At 47.2% G+C, this 19,781-nt stretch overlaps 1 protein-coding gene across 4 annotated transcripts in view; it reads right to left on the minus strand.

Moving 5' to 3' along the window:
* TRIQK (triple QxxK/R motif containing) overlaps positions 1 to 19,781 on the minus strand; it is a 147,679-nt gene that overhangs the window by 113,833 nt on the left and 14,065 nt on the right. Inside the window, exons 2-3 of one of the 4 annotated variants that reach the window (XM_073676769.1) lie at positions 16,060 to 16,115; positions 10,834 to 10,907 (exon numbers count right to left, since the gene is read on the minus strand). The exons of 1 other annotated variant lie outside the window; for it this stretch is intronic. The gene's annotated coding sequence lies outside the window, so the exon portion shown is untranslated. The remainder of the gene's footprint in view (positions 1 to 10,833; positions 10,908 to 16,059; positions 16,116 to 19,781) is intronic. 2 more of the 4 variants (XM_073676768.1, XM_073676767.1) reach the window with 2 other exon arrangements.

Here is a 19,781-nt window from a genome sequence, read left to right on the forward strand (position 1 = left end):
GAAACAGTACTGTGCAGAGTGTACTAATGGCCGGGGGATACGAGCAAACATTCATTCAGTGACATCATTTTATAGTGGCCTCTTGGATATTATGAGGTTCCGAAGCAGCTGAAGTGTGTATTCTGTAAATTTTTTCCTTCTGGATTCAAGTTGGACCCAACTCAGCCCATAATAAACACCTCGCTGCTGCAGGATGTCAGATTACAGTCATGGCCAAAAGTATTGAGAATGAGACAAATAATAATTTTTCCAAAGTTTACTGCTTCATTTTTTGTAATGGCAATTTGCATATACTCCTGAATGTCAAAGAGTGATCAGCTTAACAGCAATTACTGTACTTGCAAAGTCAATATTTGCCCAGAAAATGAACTTTAACCCCCAAAACACATTTCGACATCATTGCAGTCCTGCCTTAAAAGGAGCAGCTAACATCGTTTTAGTGATTGATCCATTAACACAGGTGTGGGTGTTGATGAGGACAGGGCTGGCGATCAATCAGTCATGATTAAGTAAGAATGACATCACTGGACACTTTAAAAGGAGGCTGGTTCTTGGTATCATTGTTTCTCTTCAGTTAACCATGGTTATCTCTAAAGAAACACGTGCAGCCATCATTGCACTGCACAAAAATGGCCTAACAGGGAAGAGTATCACAGCTACAAAGATTGCACCTCAGTCAACAATCTATCGCATCATCAAGAACTTCAAGGAGAGAGCTTCCACTGTTGTCAAAAAGGCTTCCCAAGAAAGACCAGCAAGCGCCAGGACCGTATCTTAAAACTGTTTCAGCTGCGGGATCGGACTACCAGCAGTGCCGAGCTTGCTCAGGAATGGCAGCAGGCTGGTGTGAGTGCTTCTGCACGCACTGTGAGGTGGAGACTCTTTGAGCAAGGGCTGGTTTCAAGGAGGGCAGCAAAGAAGCCACTTCTCTCCAGAAAAAACATCAGGGACCGACTGATATTCTGCAAAAGGTACAGGGAGTGGGCTGCTGAGAACTGGGGCAAAGTCATTTTCTCTGATGAATCCCCTTTTCGATTGTTTGGGACATCTGGAAAACAGCATATTCGGAGAAGAAGAGGTGAGCGCTACCACCAGTCTTGTCTCATGCCAACTGTAAAGCATCCTGAAACCATTCATGTGTGGGGTTGCTTCTCAGCCAAGGGAATCGGCTCACTCACAGTCTTGCCTAAAAACACAGCCATGAATAAAGAATGGTACCAGAATGTCCTCCAAGAGCAACTTCTCCCAACCGTCCAAGAGCAGTTTGGCGCCCAACAATGCCTTTTCCAACATGATGGAGCACCTTGCCATAAAGCAAAGGTGATAACTAAATGGCTCATGGAACAAAACATAGAGATTTTGGGTCCATGGCCTGGAAACTCCCCAGATCTTAATCCCATTGAGAACTTGTGGTCAATCATCAAGAGACGGGTGGACAAACAAAAACCAACAAATTCAGGCAAAATGCAAGCATTGATTATGCAAGAATGGACTGCTATCAGTCAGGATTTGGTCCAAAAGTTGATTGAGAGCATGCCAGGGAGAATTACAGAGGTCTTGAAGAAGAAGGGGCAACACTGCAAATATTGACTTGCTTCATTAACTCATTCTAACTGTCAATATAACCTATTGGTACTCATAATATGATTGCAATTATATTTCTGTATGTGATATAAACATCAGACAAACCCTAATAAAAACCAGAGGCCAGCAGATCATGTGAAAATATAATTTTGGTGTCATTCTCAAAACTTTTGGCCATGACTGTACATTCCTCAACTGCTGCCTATCAGCATAATACACATCAGCTGCGGCACAACCTCATTGACTCTTGCTTACAGGTAACCACAAAATGATGTCACTGAATGAATGTTTGCTCATATACCCCCTGCCATCAGTGCACTCTGCACAGTTCTGTTCCCTTTATTTAATTTCTACCAATCACTTTTGTGCCGTGGACTGAATAGGCTTTAATATCCACCAACGTAACAGTTTTGATCTGTTCATCTCTAGGTAAAGGCTCCATAATTTTGTGCTGTGTAATGTACAGGGCGGGCTTATTTAGACTGCACACAGGCTGGAAGAAGAACCTGAGGACTGTGATGTCATAAACCTCTGTGAGACTGTGAGGTCATGAGACCTTGTGGACCTGTGGTTGTATGACCCAGATGACGTCATCACAGGTCCTCCTGCACTTCTACCCATGGAGACTGCTCGGATATGCAGAATGACACAGGAGTGTGGCGCTGGCACCCCTCCCTCTCTGGTGCAGACTACAGAGCCGACAGGGGATTTACCAGAAGAGGGGGGAGGAGGGGGGGGGGGGGGGGGAGTCTCTCTCTCTCGTATGTTCCTGATTGCTTATGATTGGTCAGCATCATACAGGGAGAAGAAGTACACACCCCCAGTGAAAAATTCTCATAAGACCCACTTGGACAAAAAAGAAAAAAAAAAGTTAACTCATTAGGTGGCAAAGCTTATATTACTAATGTCTCCACAACAGAGAGGTCAAATTAAAACAAATTTCTTCTACAGCTACATATTACATTGGGTGTACAGTTCAAGGTGAAGAATTTGGTGAACGATTCTCTAAGTAGAAATGTTTGAGGAGAGAATTTTAAAAGTTATTGAAGTTTTTTTTACATCCTATACATTTTGGCCCTTGAGAAGACCACCCTTCTAGAAAACCGTTCTTCACTGGATTTTGGGTGTTCTCATTGAATACAATCTTATACCGTATAACCTTAATAAAAAGTTATTTGTATTTCTTTTAGTAGGAAAATTACATGCACTTTTTTTTTTTTTAAAGGTTGTTGAATTACAGAACTGTAGATGGAAATCCTAACCAGTTTCAGTCTTTAGAAATGTCACATGATATGCGGTTATCGCGGGGAATAGTTAGTCTATTTGTGTCATAGTCTGAGACTTTACACTCCAGGAAATTCAGTACTTGGCACATTCTCTCCATCTATGGGAAAGAAGCACGGCCAGCCTGTAGAACGCTCATGTACACAGTGTATATACTCTGTGGCTTTGGATTCTTGAACGCCTGGCATAGTTCTTCATATATGGCCATGTTTAGGTGGAACACCTGGCTCGCCATCATCATTTCCAAGAGTCCATGTAAACATCGATAAAATAACAATAGTGGAATGTTTTAAAAAACAAAATCTCGATTCATCTGGGTCTAAAAGCGGAAAAATGAGACGATTACTGCAAATACACAAGAGATTTATTTCAATGAGTGGATTATGTAATAAGATCTCCATATGTATTGTTGTAACGGGTCCGGGAGGCGGAACCTCTGAGCTACTATACAAGGGGGCGGCCCTTGTAAGGGAGCGGGTGGCAGTCACTGGGTGAACGGACAGGGAGTTACGGCAAGTGATCAGGGCAGTCTCTGGGTAAGGGGTAGGTACGACCTGTGATGGCGGAGCCTCCGGGTAGGCTAGCAGGCAGATGGTAGATGTGTGCTCCCAGGTGAGCAAGCGAGAGTCTCTGGAATAGCAGGTGGTCACGGCACGTGACGGCGGAACCTCCGGGCTGGCAGGCAGGTAGGTAACGGAGAAGCGCTCCCAGGTGAGCGGGCAAGAGTCTCTGGAATAGCTGGTGGTCACCGCACGTGACAACGGGACCTCCGGGCTGGCAAGCAGGCAGGTAACGGAGATGCGCTCCCAGGTGAGCGGGCAAGAGTCTCTGAGATAGCTGGTGGTCACAGCACGTGACAACGGAGCCTCCGGGCTGGCAAGCAGGCAGGTAGCGGAGAAGCGCTCCCAGGTGAGCGGGCAAGCTGGTCCATAGACAGACTGACCGGAGTTGTAAGGCAGACCGTCGGACCTCAGGCAAGCAGGCAGGTAGCTGATGTGCGCTCCCAGGTGAGCGGACAAGTTGGTCCTTAGACAGACTGACCGGAGTTGTAAGGCAGACCGTCGGACCTCAGGCAGGCAGGCAGGTAACAAGTATTCAGGCAGGAATCAGGCAGGTAACTAGCAGGAAACTGGCAGGAAACTGGCAGGTAACTGGCAGGTAACTGGCAACGGGACCTGAGGGCTGAAGCACAGGTGAGACACAGGTGCAAACAACATTGCTCGGGCACCTCCATTTTGGAGGAGGTGCCTTATATATGATGAAGTCCTCCGGCCATTGGCCGGGGACTCCTTAGGACGGCGCGCGCGGCCCCTTTAAGAGGAGGGGAGCGCGCGCGCGCGCGCCCTAAGCACAGGGGCCGGGAAGGAGCGCGCGCTGAGAGCAGAGCGGGAGGAGGACGCCGGGAAGGAGCGCGCGCTGACAGCAGAGCGGGGAGAGGACGCCGGGCACGGAGCAGAGCGGTGAGGGGAGCAGCGTCCCTGCCTAGCAGAGGGCAGGGACGCCAGCGCTACAGTACCCCCCCCTTTAGGCCCCCCCTTTTTTAGGCCAGACAGAAATTTAGCTAGGATGAGAGGGGCATGGATGTTCTCCCGGGGCTCCCACGTTCTCTCCTCAGGACCAAACCCCTTCCAATCTACCAGAAAAAAGGTCTTTCCTCTTACCCTTTTGGTGGCAAGAATGTTCTCTACCTCAAACTCGTCCTCAGCAGAAACCGGAGCAGGAGGCGTACCTGTAGACTTGGAAAAAGAGTTAAGCACCACAGGTTTGAGGAGAGACACATGGAAGGAGTTAGGGATCCGTAAGTTGGCCGGGAGTTTCAATTTATAGGCCACCGGGTTGATCTGACTGATGACCTCCAGTGGGCCGATGAACCGAGGCCCTAACTTATAGGAAGGGATCTTGAGCCGGACATATTTGGACGAGAGCCAGACTTTATCCCCAGGGCGGAATTGAGGAGGGTCCAGACGTTTTTTGTCAGCGTGTCTTTTCATACGCTCGGATGACAGAAGGAGTGCGGACCGGGTACTCTCCCATATGGAGGAAAATTTGTTAACAAGAGATTCCGCAGCCGGATTGTCCGCCGAGGAGGAGACGGGAAACGGGATCCGAGGATGCTGACCGTAGACTACAAAAAACGGGGATTTGGAGGAAGACTCGCTCTCGTGATTGTTGTACGAGAATTCGGCCCATGGCAGGAGATCCACCCAGTCAGAATGGTGGGCATTAACGAAGTGCCGAAGGTAACTGGTCAGGTTCTGATTGATCCGCTCCACTTGACCATTAGACTGTGGGTGGTAAGCGGAGGAGAAGTCCAGGGTGACGTCCAGCAATTTACAAGTGGCTCTCCAGAAACGGGAAGTGAACTGTACCCCACGATCCGACACGATGTGACAGGGCAGGCCATGAAGACGGAAGATGTGGCGGATAAAGTCTTTAGCCAGCTCGGGTGCAGACGGAAGACCTGGCAGTGGAATGAAGTGAGCCATCTTGGAGAAGCGGTCAGCGACCACCCAAATGACCGTACAACCGGCAGAGACGGGTAGATCAGTAATGAAGTCCATCGCTATATGCTGCCAGGGGGCAGCAGGTACTGGCAGAGGTAGGAGGCGGCCGGCCGGCAGGTGTCTCGGAACTTTGTTGCGGGCGCAGGACACACAGGCAGAAACAAAGTCTATTACATCCTTGTGCAGGTTAGGCCACCAGTAGTGCCGGGTAATAAGCTGGAGGGTCTTTTTCTGACCGGCGTGGCCAGCTAGTTTAGACGAATGACCCCAGTGTAGGATCTTCTCCCGATCAGGTACTGGTACGAACGTCTTACCAGGAGGAAGACGATTTAGACTCACGGGAGCCACCTGCATTACTCTGGCGGGATCGATGATATGTTTCGGATCCTCCTCGAGATCAGACACCAGAAAGGACCGAGACAAGGCGTCCGCCTTGACGTTTTTGTCAGCCGGGCGAAAATGAAGGACAAAATCAAAACGAGCAAAAAACAAGGACCACCGGGCTTGGCGCGGGTTAAGTCTCTGGGCATGCTGGAGGTAAGCCAAGTTCTTGTGGTCAGTGTAAATTATTACTGGGTGAAGAGCCCCCTCGAGCAGGTAACGCCACTCCTCCAATGCCAGTTTGATGGCCAATAACTCTCGGTCTCCTATGGAATAGTTGCGCTCAGAGGAGGAGAAGAGTTTAGAGAAGAAGCCACAAGTTACCATCCTCCCGGAAGATGATTTTTGAGTAAGTACCGCTCCGGCTCCAGAGGAGGAGGCGTCAACTTCCAGGAAGAACTGTTTGTTGCCATCTGGGCGATGCAGCACCGGGGCAGAAGAGAAGGCCTGTTTAAGGGAAAGAAAGGCCTCCTCTGCTTCGGGTGGCCACTCTTTGGGATTAGTACCTTTACGGGTGAGCGCAGAAATTGGGGCCGTCCGGGAAGAGAAGTGTGGTATGAAGAGGCGGTAGTAGTTGGCGAAGCCCAGGAATCGCTGAATGGCCTTCAACCCCTCCGGTCGGGGCCATTTCTCGATGGCAGACAGTTTCTCAGGATCCATTTGTAGGCCGGTCTGAGAGATAATGTAGCCCAGAAACGGAAGCGAGGTCTGCTCAAAGAGGCACTTCTCAAATTTAGCGTAGAGATGGTTCTGCCTTAGCCTGAGCAGGACCTGACGAACGTCCCTCCGGTGAGTCTGGAGATCCGGAGAGAAGACCAAGATGTCGTCCAGGTACACCACTACGCAGGAGTAGAGAAGGTCCCGGAAGATGTCATTGACCAACTCTTGAAAGACGGCAGGAGCGTTACAGAGACCAAAGGGCATTACCAGGTATTCATAGTGGCCGTCCCGGGTGTTGAATGCCGTCTTCCATTCATCCCCCTGACGAATACGAACCAGGTTGTACGCCCCACGAAGGTCCAGTTTGGTGAAGATCCTAGCCCCCCTCAGGCGATCAAATAATTCTGGAATGAGCGGAAGGGGGTACTTATTCTTCACCGTGATCAGGTTTAGGCCTCTATAGTCTATACAGGGACGGAGAGAGCCGTCCTTCTTTTTGACGAAAAAGAAGCCTGCTCCCGCCGGGGAGGTAGATTTCCGGATGAATCCTCTGGCCAGATTCTCCTCAATATATTCGGACATTGACCGGGTCTCAGCAGCGGATAAAGGATAGATACGCCCACGGGGAGGAGTAGTACCGGGTAGCAGATCGATGGGACAGTCGTATGGTCTATGTGGTGGTAATGTCTCTGCCTCCTTTTTATTAAAGACATCTGCATAAGACCAATAAGGAATCGGAAGTCCAGGTAGATTAGCTGGGGTAGGAGAGGGACGGACGGGATGGACGGGAACCAGGCAGGTTTTATGACAGTCTTGTCCCCAGCGAAGGACCTCTCCGGTTTGCCAGTCTAGCACGGGTGCATGTCTCTGGAGCCAGGGCAGACCTAGCAAGAGGGCGTGAGAGAGTCCAGGCAGAACATGAAAGGAGATACTTTCAGAATGCAGCATTCCCACCTGCAGGGTAATGGATTCGGTGATGAGTTGAATGGGGCGAGGTAAGAGGCCCCCATCCACGGCAGCAACAGACAAGGGTACAGCCAGAGGTTTGGTGGGGATGTGGTATTTCTCAACCAGGGACTGAGAAATAAGGTTCCCGGCTGCTCCAGAGTCAAGTTGGGCTAGTTCGAAATAACGGTTCTCCCCGTAGATGATCGAAACTGACAACAGCAGGGATGGAGAGGATTTATTCTTGTCTAGGTGGACCTCTCTGAGCGAACCTAGACACAGGCGTTTCCCGACCTCTCCGGGCAGGCACGGATCCGGTGCTCCTTACTGCCACAGTAGAAGCAGCTCCCCTCGGCACGGCGTGAGTCCTGACGGGTTTTGACCATCTTGGTCTGGTCGACCTGCATAGGCTCAGGAGAGTGTACCTGGGGAGAGATGGAGGGAATGACGGGTTTCTGGAAAGTAGGAGCTAAACGTGGAATCCTTCTCTCACGGGTGACCTCTTTGGCACGCTCCTGGAACCGTAGGTCAATCCGGGTGGCAAGGGTTATTAGATCATCGAGAGAGGTAGGAATGTCCCGACCAGCAAGTTCATCTTTAATACGACCGGACAGACCCTCCCAGAAGACGGATACCAGAGCGTCGTTATCCCAGGCCAGCTCCGAGGCAAGGGTGCGGAACCGTATGGCATATTGGCCCACGGTGAGACCCTCCTGACGGAGGCGTAGCAGAGAGGATGCGGATGAGGTCTTCCGTCCGGGTTCGTCGAAGACTTTCCGGAAAGCCGAGAGAAAAGCAGGCAAGTTGGACACCAGGGGGTCTCCTCTCTCCCATAGAGGATTTAGCCAGGCCAGGGCCTCCCCGGTGAGATGGGACATGATAAAGGCAATTTTGGCCCGGTCGGAATTAAACTGATGGGACAAAAGTTCAAAGTGCAGGGTGCACTGATTTATGAAGCCCCGAGCCTGGACGGGGTCGCCTCCGAAGCGAGGAGGTGCAGAGAGCCGGGGTCCGGGGAAGGATACCATAGTATTAGTGGGCAGCGGAGCTGCCGGATTGCAAGATATGGCACTGGCGGAGGTTGTTGGTGGATCAGACAGAGTGTTCAGGCGAGTATTAACATTCCGCAGGTGACCCAGGATGGCCTCCTGTTGGGACCTCTGACGGGACAGTTCAAGACAGAGGTCCGAGAGCGAGGGAGCTTGGGTGCCACCGGGTTCCATGGCCCGAGCAAACTGTAACGGGTCCGGGAGGCGGAACCTCTGAGCTACTATACAAGGGGGCGGCCCTTGTAAGGGAGCGGGTGGCAGTCACTGGGTGAACGGACAGGGAGTTACGGCAAGTGATCAGGGCAGTCTCTGGGTAAGGGGTAGGTACGACCTGTGATGGCGGAGCCTCCGGGTAGGCTAGCAGGCAGATGGTAGATGTGTGCTCCCAGGTGAGCAAGCGAGAGTCTCTGGAATAGCAGGTGGTCACGGCACGTGACGGCGGAACCTCCGGGCTGGCAGGCAGGTAGGTAACGGAGAAGCGCTCCCAGGTGAGCGGGCAAGAGTCTCTGGAATAGCTGGTGGTCACCGCACGTGACAACGGGACCTCCGGGCTGGCAAGCAGGCAGGTAACGGAGATGCGCTCCCAGGTGAGCGGGCAAGAGTCTCTGAGATAGCTGGTGGTCACAGCACGTGACAACGGAGCCTCCGGGCTGGCAAGCAGGCAGGTAGCGGAGAAGCGCTCCCAGGTGAGCGGGCAAGCTGGTCCATAGACAGACTGACCGGAGTTGTAAGGCAGACCGTCGGACCTCAGGCAAGCAGGCAGGTAGCTGATGTGCGCTCCCAGGTGAGCGGACAAGTTGGTCCTTAGACAGACTGACCGGAGTTGTAAGGCAGACCGTCGGACCTCAGGCAGGCAGGCAGGTAACAAGTATTCAGGCAGGAATCAGGCAGGTAACTAGCAGGAAACTGGCAGGAAACTGGCAGGTAACTGGCAGGTAACTGGCAGGTAACTGGCAGGTAACTGGCAGGTAACTGGCAGGTAACTGGCAGGTAACTGGCAGGTAACTGGCAACGGGACCTGAGGGCTGAAGCACAGGTGAGACACAGGTGCAAACAACATTGCTCGGGCACCTCCATTTTGGAGGAGGTGCCTTATATATGATGAAGTCCTCCGGCCATTGGCCGGGGACTCCTTAGGACGGCGCGCGCGGCCCCTTTAAGAGGAGGGGAGCGCGCGCGCGCGCGCCCTAAGCACAGGGGCCGGGAAGGAGCGCGCGCTGAGAGCAGAGTGGGAGGAGAACGCCGGGAAGGAGCGCGCGCTGACAGCAGAGCGGGGAGAGGACGCCGGGCACGGAGCAGAGCGGTGAGGGGAGCAGCGTCCCTGCCTAGCAGAGGGCAGGGACGCCAGCGCTACAATTGTGTACAGAAGAGACAATGAATGGATAGATCACACACAAATCTGGGCAGCTTCAAAGCCACAGCTTACATTTTTATACACAAATTGGGTAGAATAAATGTTATAAAGAAATAAAGTTCATATACTTTATGTACAAACAGACCCTCATAAAAAGTGACGAGCCCCCTAAAATTAATACAAAATTTGTAAAAAAAAAGATGTACCGCACATCCAGCTATCTACAATACACCTTCACTGTGAAACACCATTTTTCAAAAAATGATCACGAAGTTCTTAGAACACATTTTAATCAAACTGTGTAAGCCCACTTGCCACTTTTCAGAGACCTCTTAAGTGGGCAGAGTACAAACTTATCCAGTAGATGTACTTGGTATCCCAAGAAGTAAGCCTCTCGTGTCCTCGTGTGCTGTATGTTAACGTCTGCAGAGGAGTTAGGGCTCAGGTGTGTGCCCGCTTTGTGCTCGGGTGTACCAATCACTTTGGATCAGCAGCATGCAGCACTCCAGCATTCCCCGACAGCCGCAAACTGGTTGGCGAATCGCACGCAGATAAGTACCAGACTGTCCGCTTGTCTTAGCAATGTTAAAGGGATCTATGGTGCGGTTTGTTTAGGTCATAGAGAATTCAGTGGGGCATACTTATGTGGAGTAGACCTTAGATTAGGGATCCACTTGAAAGTTTGCAAAAGTGGAAGGTGGATAAAAGGTGCAAAAGCACAATAGGGTTCAGGGCGGTGGAGTCGGTAAGCCAAACCTTCGACTCCGACTCCTTAATTTCCATGACACAGACTCCCTCATAAATAGCTCATGTTTAAGAGATAAATTTACGATAGGACACATTTTTCTCAGCTAAACGTCTAGACCCTTAGATCAGGAATAGGACATTTCATAACTTTTCCAAAATTCTTATGAAAAAAATATTCCCCACAAACTGCATTGAACTACTGTACCCAATTTATTATATATCTTAGGAGTCGGAGTTGGTCCATTTTAGACCAACGCCGACTCCACAGCCCTGATAGGATCTTATCCAAGTGGTCAAAAGAGAATAAATAGGGAATTATGCTCACCTTATAGGGTTGTGTGTGTGACACAATCACTGAAATAGCATAGATGCATCGGATGCAGCTTCCAAGGAATAGTACTGAAAATGAAATATTGGTTTATTGTCAACGCGTTTCAGTGTCACTCTCACTCATTCTTCAGGACAACCACTTATCCAGCGTAACAGGTTATTTCCATTACCAGTGGCATATTTCAAAATTAGAAGGTGGCCTTATACAATTTGATCAAAATGTGTACTAAAGACATTATGCTCATTTTTGAAAAATTATTAAGCCCAGCAATAAATATAAGCATTTTTATTTGTGATGCCCTGATGTTCAGATGGTTCCTCTATGGCAGCTGGTCTTCTCTTTTGCAGCATGGGAACTTCAGGTATTTAACAGACCCAGCAAAGTCATGAAGTCTTGTGTAGCCTAGTCACCAGAGTTCACAAGACTACATGACGTTCAAAGCACTACCTAATGTTTTGGATATGATGCCTCAGGTTTTAGTAAGCGCTAGAGGTGCCAGGATGCCGGGGTTATCGGGAGAAGAAGTAAAGACCTGCAGCCACGCAGGACCAGACCGGATACCAGACCAAGGCAGCGTGAATAGAATTGCTCATGTTCCCTTCACCGTAGAAAATTGGATGTTACGTCTATGTCTGTTCCCCCACCTATAAATATATTTACTCATAGAATTTAAGAATATTAACAAGGCACCCACAGCGTTCCAAAGAATAGGAGCTGATCTGAAGTTCGCCATTATAGAAAATTCAAAGCTGTGCTGTTCACATCTGTTCACCATCTACATCTGGTTGCTACTTGAGCTGATTGTGGGGCGCTGAGTGTCAGACACCAATGTGATATTGATAAGGTATTCTCGTGTGTCAATAGTTTAAGGCTTAAAAAAAAAAAAACATTTTAAACTTACGGAGTGATACGACAAATTACGTTGGCTCCATTTTTCGTTCTCTTTGTAGAAGAGTCATTGAAAGTTTGTCAAAGCCATTAAGACTTTATTTTATGTGCAGGTCAAGGAATAGCCTAACGGCAATCATAGGTACGAACAAACAATCACTTCCCATCCTAAGACACCCACTCGCACACGCATTTATCAGATGATATCTTATAAGTGGGTCTTAAAATTGCTGGTCAGCGGCTCACAAAAGTTAGTAATCAGTTCAGGGATTCAAAAGACCAGTCTAACAGAGAAAAAAAATAATTTAAAATTAATGTACTTTAATAGATATACATTAAAAAAAAATAGAAAAAGAAAATGTTATAACTTTTTCAATTTTTCTATTTTTTTTTTTATGTATATCCATTAAAGAATTTACCATTTTAAATTAGGTTGTTTTTTATTCTATGTTAGACTCAGCAACTCATCCCCTTGTATATGGAAGTGAGGGGAAAGACTGCGCCAAACAACTGACTATATGAACTCTTCTCAAAATCATTGTTTAAATGGAAACAAGTACCAAAAAATTACTTGAAAAGCAAAAAAATGGGGTCCCACCAATATTTGTGAGCTCAGCTGAAAGTCTGATGTGTATGGAGTGGAGATGGGCGAACTCGAACATAAATGTTCGGCGTTCCTACCGGTCAGGCACTATTCGGGCTTGAACGCTGAGAGAAAGAGGTTTGGATTCAAGTAGAAGTCCGGGTACTGTTCTGGGGTACTCGAACCAAACTTTCTCAAAAATTCAGGATGGCTAGCAGAACCCGAACTTCTAGCGGTCCGCACATCCCTAGTATGGAGGCCTCCTGACTGTCCCTCAAAAGATGAAGTCAGGAAAGATAAGGATCTTTCATGTCTGATTTCAGACTAACGATCCTTTTGTTCTCCCTGAGATAAGCCACTGCCAAAAGGAGTCTGGCAACGTCTTTCTCATGAGGAACACAAGAGCACTCGGCTGAATGAACGCCGTGGTGTATGGGAGATTCAGCATTGTCTGACCATCATTCTGCCGACAGCTATATATAGTGTACGGTGCCCCTAACAATCCTAGATATATCAATGTTTATATAGTAATTATGATATGAATGTGTTAGCTAAAGATATATGGGACAGAACAAAAAAATACACACACATTTTGTAGACAAATAAGAAAAAAAATAAAATTAGGGAACAATGCATCACATTTGTGCCTTCAATGTTGGGAGCACATTTCCACAGTCCCCCGGCTCCCATATACACATGCAGCACGGTGGCTCAGTGGTTAGCACTGCAGCCTTGCAGCACTGGGGTCCTGGGTTCAAATCCCACCAAGGACAACATCTGCAATGACTTTGTATGTTCTCCCCGTGTTTCGTGGGTTTCCTCCCACATTCCAAAGACATACTGATAGGGAGTTTAGATTGTGAGCCCCAATGGGGACAGTGATGATAATGTATGTAAAGAGCTGTGGAATTAATGGCGCTATATAAGTGAGTAAAATAAATAAATCTAGACATACAGTATGCCAACATACTTGTTGTTCCTACCTATTGCATGAGTCCTGACATTGTACGGAAGGGCCCAGAACGATAGAAGGCGGCAGGACCTGAATGGGGGCAGATCTTCACAGCACCAAGCAGAGGAGCGCTGGATAAGTTGGAAAGTATAGTTTTCTGCATGAAGCTGAAAGTACAGATGCTCCGAACCAAGTCTTCAATCCCAAGTAAAAAAATGTGGGCAGAGTCAGAAGAAAAAAGGGGTGCAGTGTGGATTCTGTACCTTGGGAGCTGCAAGAAACCATGGGAGGGATGTTGGCTTGCCACCTGGGACACAATGACAGGTAAAAGTGGACAAGCCCTTTAAGAATTATTAAGTGTGCACCCTAAGGTCGGCCAGATTCAGTAATATCAGCCTGTGCATTAACTGTTCATGTTGGCAATTTGACTGCATCGTATGTCAGATGGCTAGTAAGCACACGAGGCACTATGCATGTACATGAAAAACACACCAAAGCGTGCAGAAGCATACTGTGTGAGCTAAGATATATGCAAACATACAATATGTAAAATTTAAACTGCATTAGTGCCTTATAGAGTATAACTATAAAATGAAGAACTTGCACCTGTTCACACTTGCTTCAGTCTGTAAGAAGGTGCTGGTCACTTTTCTTTTTTTTATAGTATACACTTTGAGGTGGTGACTGCCTCCTTAGTTGGCTGAGCACTCCTCACATTACTCTAAAGGCAGGCATGTCAAACTCAAATACACAGAGGGCCAAAATTAAAAGCTTGGATGAAGTTGCGGGCCAACATTGATGTTTATTAAAAAAAAATGTCTACAACTGAGGACGTTTTTCCTTCTCATCAAATAGTATGAACCTTTTCATATTGAAACAAACTTAAAGAGGTTGTCCACTACTATAGAACATGCCCCCCATCGATGTAAATGGTGGAAATAAGATTTTTAGCAGATACCTTGCACTGTCTATCTTGCTTGTGAGTGGCGCTATCACTGACCGCTCACAGGCATCACGTGACCCCCGGCTGCAGCCGGTTCTGACATCCGCTGATATCACGTCAAGCTCCCGCTGCAGCCGGAGGTGACCCAGTGACACGCTCCCCACTGATTGATGGGCTGTGGGTGGGGTTTCCCCACGTGTCACAGTCCAGAATCCACAGAGCGCTTTTCCTCACCTGCATTCATTGGGAAAGCGAGCAGCGGATGGGGGGGGGGGGGGGGGGGGGGCATCACTGGGTCACCCCCGGCTGCAGCGGGAACTTGACGTGATATCAGCGGATGTCAGAGTCGGCTGCAGCCGGGGGTCACGTGATGCCTGTGAGCGGTCAGCGATAGCTTATTTCCACCCGTTTACATCGATGGGGGTGGGGCAGAATGTTCTATAGTAGTGGACAACCTCTTTAAAAGGGGTTGTCCCACGAACAAAGTACCTTTTTAATTAATAGATCTTAGCATATTGGAATAATAAAAGTAGTAAAAAGCATATGGCTCAATGTCCTAATTTAAATAAGTAATACCAAAAAGGATAAAAAACCTTAAGTAATGAAGATAATAAAGTATGAGGCCAACAAAAGCGCCCCCATACACAGTAAGATACCCCCACAGTGAATTCCTCCATAATACCCTCCACATGCACGGTATGATGACCTTACTGTAACCCCCTCAACCCATGCGGCAAAATATGGTGACCCCATCACAGTATTATTCTCTAACTGTAAAACCCACATAGCCCTCCATACAGTATAATGGACCCCACAAAGTCCTCCATACAGAAAAATGGGCCCCAACTTGCTTCGTTGGCCAAATATACTCACCCTGCAGGCCAGAGTTTGACATGTGTGCTCTAAGGGTATGTGAACAAGGAGGTTTTTTTTTGTTTTGTTTTGTTTTTTTACAGTGGGCAAATAGTGATAGTGGGTGATAGTGGGGCCATAGCCTTAAACAGCCAAAAAACATGCATGGATTGTCTGCCATAGACAGGCATTTCCCGCATGTCTATTGGCTGTCTAAGAGCCGCGATACTGGCGGGGAAGGAACTTGAGCACCCGAGATCCTCGGTGCACTCCCGGGCACCCTGATGCTCATTTGAGTAGCGAGCACGCTCACTCATCACTAGTGTTCAGTCTTAAGCGTTTTTTTTCCTCCCCACACTTTAGGTTTTGAAAACCTGGCAGAAATGAACAAAGTATGTGTCATTTTTTTCAAGTGTCTCCTGATGGAATTCATTCCAAACAAGGCACTGTCCAATCAAAAGGCTGCAAAAAACGCTTCTGAACAAAAATAAATAAATTAAAAAACACTAAAATTTTTTGCGCCAGAACACTGTAAACTTAAAATTACTGTAAGCCCCCTTTCTGCCCATGGTATTAGTGACTGTGATGGTCAAGTTATTTACCTACGTGACTGTTTCCTTGGCCCTGCGCACATTCAATACATGCGTGGATGTGGGTAGAAAAATCTCTTGTATCTTATATCCCGCAAAGTGGACAGAGCTGGGAGACAGCCGGGGAAGCACTAACGTAAGTAAATCATGTCAATGCCGCCATCTGGATTCCTATGGTCAGGGAGAACGACACGTCCCATGTTAGCCGTCCTACTCCTGGGCAGTGATTTGCATTTGATACATGATCCGCGAGGACCATCAGCAAATCTGTACTTTTGTGGCACTAGTGCAATAAATTCCAAAGTTGGACTCATCTTTGAAAAGTTTGTAGTTGATGTTTATCAGAGCTCACAGTTGCCTTCGACAGTTTACAGCACATCTGAGACACATTAAAGAGAATTAAAGCACTTACCTAAATTGTGTTGCTTTCCTCAGCGCAGGTTATATAAAGGAACGATCCATAAAGCGCTATTAAGAAAAGAATGTTGATGCGAGACTTAAAAAGCAGCAGTCAGATGTCACACAGCCAACATTCACCATATCCCTTCTATTTGGATACGGCTCCTCCATATGCATTGTGTCTGAATTAAGGCTCATCAAATAAATATTATGAAAACAGATCTGAACTAAATGGTATGCTACACGAGAAAACAGAAGTACTGTAAGTAAAATAGAATAACCAGTGCATTAAAAATAAATAATTTTATATCACAAAGTTGACAGTTTGCTAATAGAAGGAAAACCTTCAAGGGTCTACGAGCGGGTATAAAGAACACTATATACAGGTGCTTCTCACTAAATTAGAATATCATCAAAAAGTTAAAATAAATTAAGTCTTCAAAATAAAAAGTGAAACTCACATTATGTAGAGTCATTACAAACAGTGATCTATTTCAAGTGTTTATTTCTGTTAATGTTGATGATTATGGCTTACAGCCAATGAAAACACAAAAGTCATTATCTGAGTAAATTTGAATAATTAACAAAAAACACCTGCAAAGGCTTCCTAAGAGTTTAAAAAGGTTGCTTAATCTGTTTCAGTAGGCTCCACTATCATGGGGAAGACTGCTTACTGGGCAGATTTCCAGAAGGCAGTCATTGCCACACTCCACAAGGAGGGTAAGCCACAAAAGGTCATTGCTAAAGAAGCTGACTGTTCACAGAGTGCTGAATCCAAGCATATTAATGGAAAGTTGAGTGGAAGGAAAAAGTGTGGTAGAAAAAGGCGCACAAGCAACTGGGATAACCGCAGCCTTGAAAGGATTGTTAAGAAAAAAAACTTGGGGGAGATTCACAAGGAGTGGACTGCTGCTGGAGTCATTGCTTCAAGAGCCACCACACATAGACGTATCCAAGACATGGGATACAAATGTTGCATTCCTTGTGTCAAGCTACTCATGACCAATAGACAACGCAAGAAGAGTCTTACCTGGGCCAAGGAGAAAAAGATCTGGACTGTTGCTCAGTGGTCAAGGTGTTGTTTTCAGATGAAAGGAAATTTTGCATTTCATTTGGAAATCGAGGTCTCAGAGTCTGGAGGAAGATTGGAGAGGCCACAATCCAAGCTGCTTGAGGTCTAGTGTGAAGTTTCCACAATCAGTGATGGTTTGAGGAGCCATGTCATCTGCTGGTGTAGGTCCACTGTGTTTTATCAAGACCAAAGTCAGCGCAGCCATCTACCAGGAAATTTACAGCACTTCATGCTTCCCTCTGCCGACAAGCTTTTTGGAGATGGAAATTTCATTCTCCAGCAGGACTAGGCACCTGTCCACACTGCCAAAAGTACCAATACCTGGTTTAAAAACAACAGTATCACTGTGCTTGATTGGCCAGCAATCTCGCCTGACCTTAGCCCCATAGAGAATCTATAGGGTATTGTCAAGAGAAAGATGAGAGACACCAGACCCAACAATGCAGACGAGCTGAAGGCTGCTATCAAAGCAACCTGGGCTTCCATAACACCTCAGCAGTGCCACAGGCTGATCGCCTCCATGCCATATTGCCGCATTGATGCAGTAATTGATGCAAAAGGAGCCCCGACCAAGTATTGAGTGCATTTACTGAACATACATTTCAGTAGGCCAACATTTCGGATTTTAAAAACATTTTTCAAGCTGTTGTTATAAAGTATTCTAATTTACTGAGATAATGACTTTTGTGTTTTCATTGGCTGTAAGCCATAATCATCAACATTAACAGAAATAAACACTTGAAATAGATCACTGTTTGTAATGACTATAATAATATGAGTTTCACTTTTTGTATTGAACTGAAATAAATTAACTTTTTGATGATATTTTAATTTAGTGAGAAGCACTTGTATATGAAAGTAGTGCGCAGAAAGAAAAGAACAGAGTGCAGGCTGGAGAGGGCGCCGAACACCTGGATAGACACGCTTTAAAAGTGTCAGGATTATTTTAATTAATCAAGTTAGTGCTATAGCTGTATAGGTCTTAGCACAATTAAAATAATACCCATTGTGTTGTAGCCCCAGCAATAAAACTTTATAGCTACATGCAAATTAGCCAGGAAGGACACTGGGGGTGTGTCAATGCACTCAGTGTATAAACACACCCCCAAGGTCCATCCAGACTAATTGGGGGCTGGGGGCTCCTTTATGCCGCATTGACACGTCCACTTGTCATGGTCCAAGGATGGACCACGATCAATAGACTGGCCGTGTGTGTCCCAAACCGAAATTAACAGCTTCATATATATCCACAAGGCCAACAAGTTTGGTTTGGGAGATTCGTAGCCAGCCTGTGTATCGTGGTCCATCCTCGGACCACAACACATGGATAAGTGAATGCGGCATTAAGCTCATTTTGGAAATGGGAAACTGGCTGTGAAGACTTTTGGTTGGGATTTGGTAGAAAAAAGCCTCAATACTAAGCTCAGCATTCAATGGTTTAAATTAAATATCACCGCATACAACTTAAAGGGTTATTCCTATTTTACAAATTTATGGTATATCCACAAGATCTCATAAATGTCTGACATCTCCAAAATGGACCAGAATATCACCTAACCCCAAACTACAATCCCATCTGGTGAGGAGGCTGCAGTGATTGAGAAGGTGGACACAAAAGCGCAATTTTCTTCATTTACTTTAATCGGAATCCTGAAAGCAATGACGGAGCTAGCACGCTCAGCTGGTTTCAGACTCCCCATAGAAGTGAATGGAGAGAGCCACACATGCATGGCCACTTTCTACTTACAGTGACCTCCTCTCTAGATGGTGCAAGTCTAGGAGGACTGCAGCTTTAAAGATAGGTGTGGGTCCTTCACATATGCCATAAATAGGCCCTTTGACAGTTCCCCCAGTGCCTCCTCCCTCTCCTCTTATTTCAGCCGAAGACTTTGCCTCATTCTTCAAGCAGAAGATTGACACCATCAGACAAAGCTTTTGCCTAAAGCCCCCACAGCCCCTCCCCACACCTATTCAACCCTCTTCCTCCAAAACCACCTTCTCCACCATTTCTGAAGATCAACTTTCCTCCTTACTCTCCAAATCACACCTCACCACCAGTAAACTTGACCCAATGCGGTCCCGCCTCATCCCAAACCTTACCACTATCTTCATCCCAGCCCTAGCCCACCTCTTCAACTGGTGTCTTCCCCTCATGCTTCGAACATGCCTCAATCACTCCCATCCTCAAAAAGCCCTCCCTTGACCCATCCTCTGTGTCTAGCTATCGCCCCATATCACTTCTCCCCTATGCCTCAAAACTACTGGAACAACATGTCCATTCTGAACTGTCCTCCCACCTCTCCTCCTGCTCCCTCTTTGACCGCCTACAATCTGGTTTCCGACGGCACCATTCTACTGAAACGGCACTGACTAAAGTCACCAACGACCTACTAACCGCCAAATCTAAGCGACACTACTCTGTTCTCCTCCTCCTAGACCTTTGACACAGTGGACCATTCCCTCTTACTACAGACTCTCTCATCTAGCGGCATCACAGACTTGGCCCTATCCTGGATCTCCTCATACCTAACAGACAGGACATTCAGTGTCTCCCACTCACGCACCACCTCCTCATCTCGCCCCTTATCTGTCGGTGTCCCCCAAGGTTCAGCTCTAGGACCCCTGCTCTTCTCCATCTACACCTTCGGCCTGGGACAGCTCAT

This window comes from Phyllobates terribilis, unplaced genomic scaffold (genome assembly GCF_046119375.1).
Source record: "Phyllobates terribilis strain yellow unplaced genomic scaffold, ASM4611937v1 Scaffold_4__5_contigs__length_816908805, whole genome shotgun sequence".
In the NCBI taxonomy this organism is placed as follows: Eukaryota; Metazoa; Chordata; class Amphibia; order Anura; family Dendrobatidae; genus Phyllobates; species Phyllobates terribilis.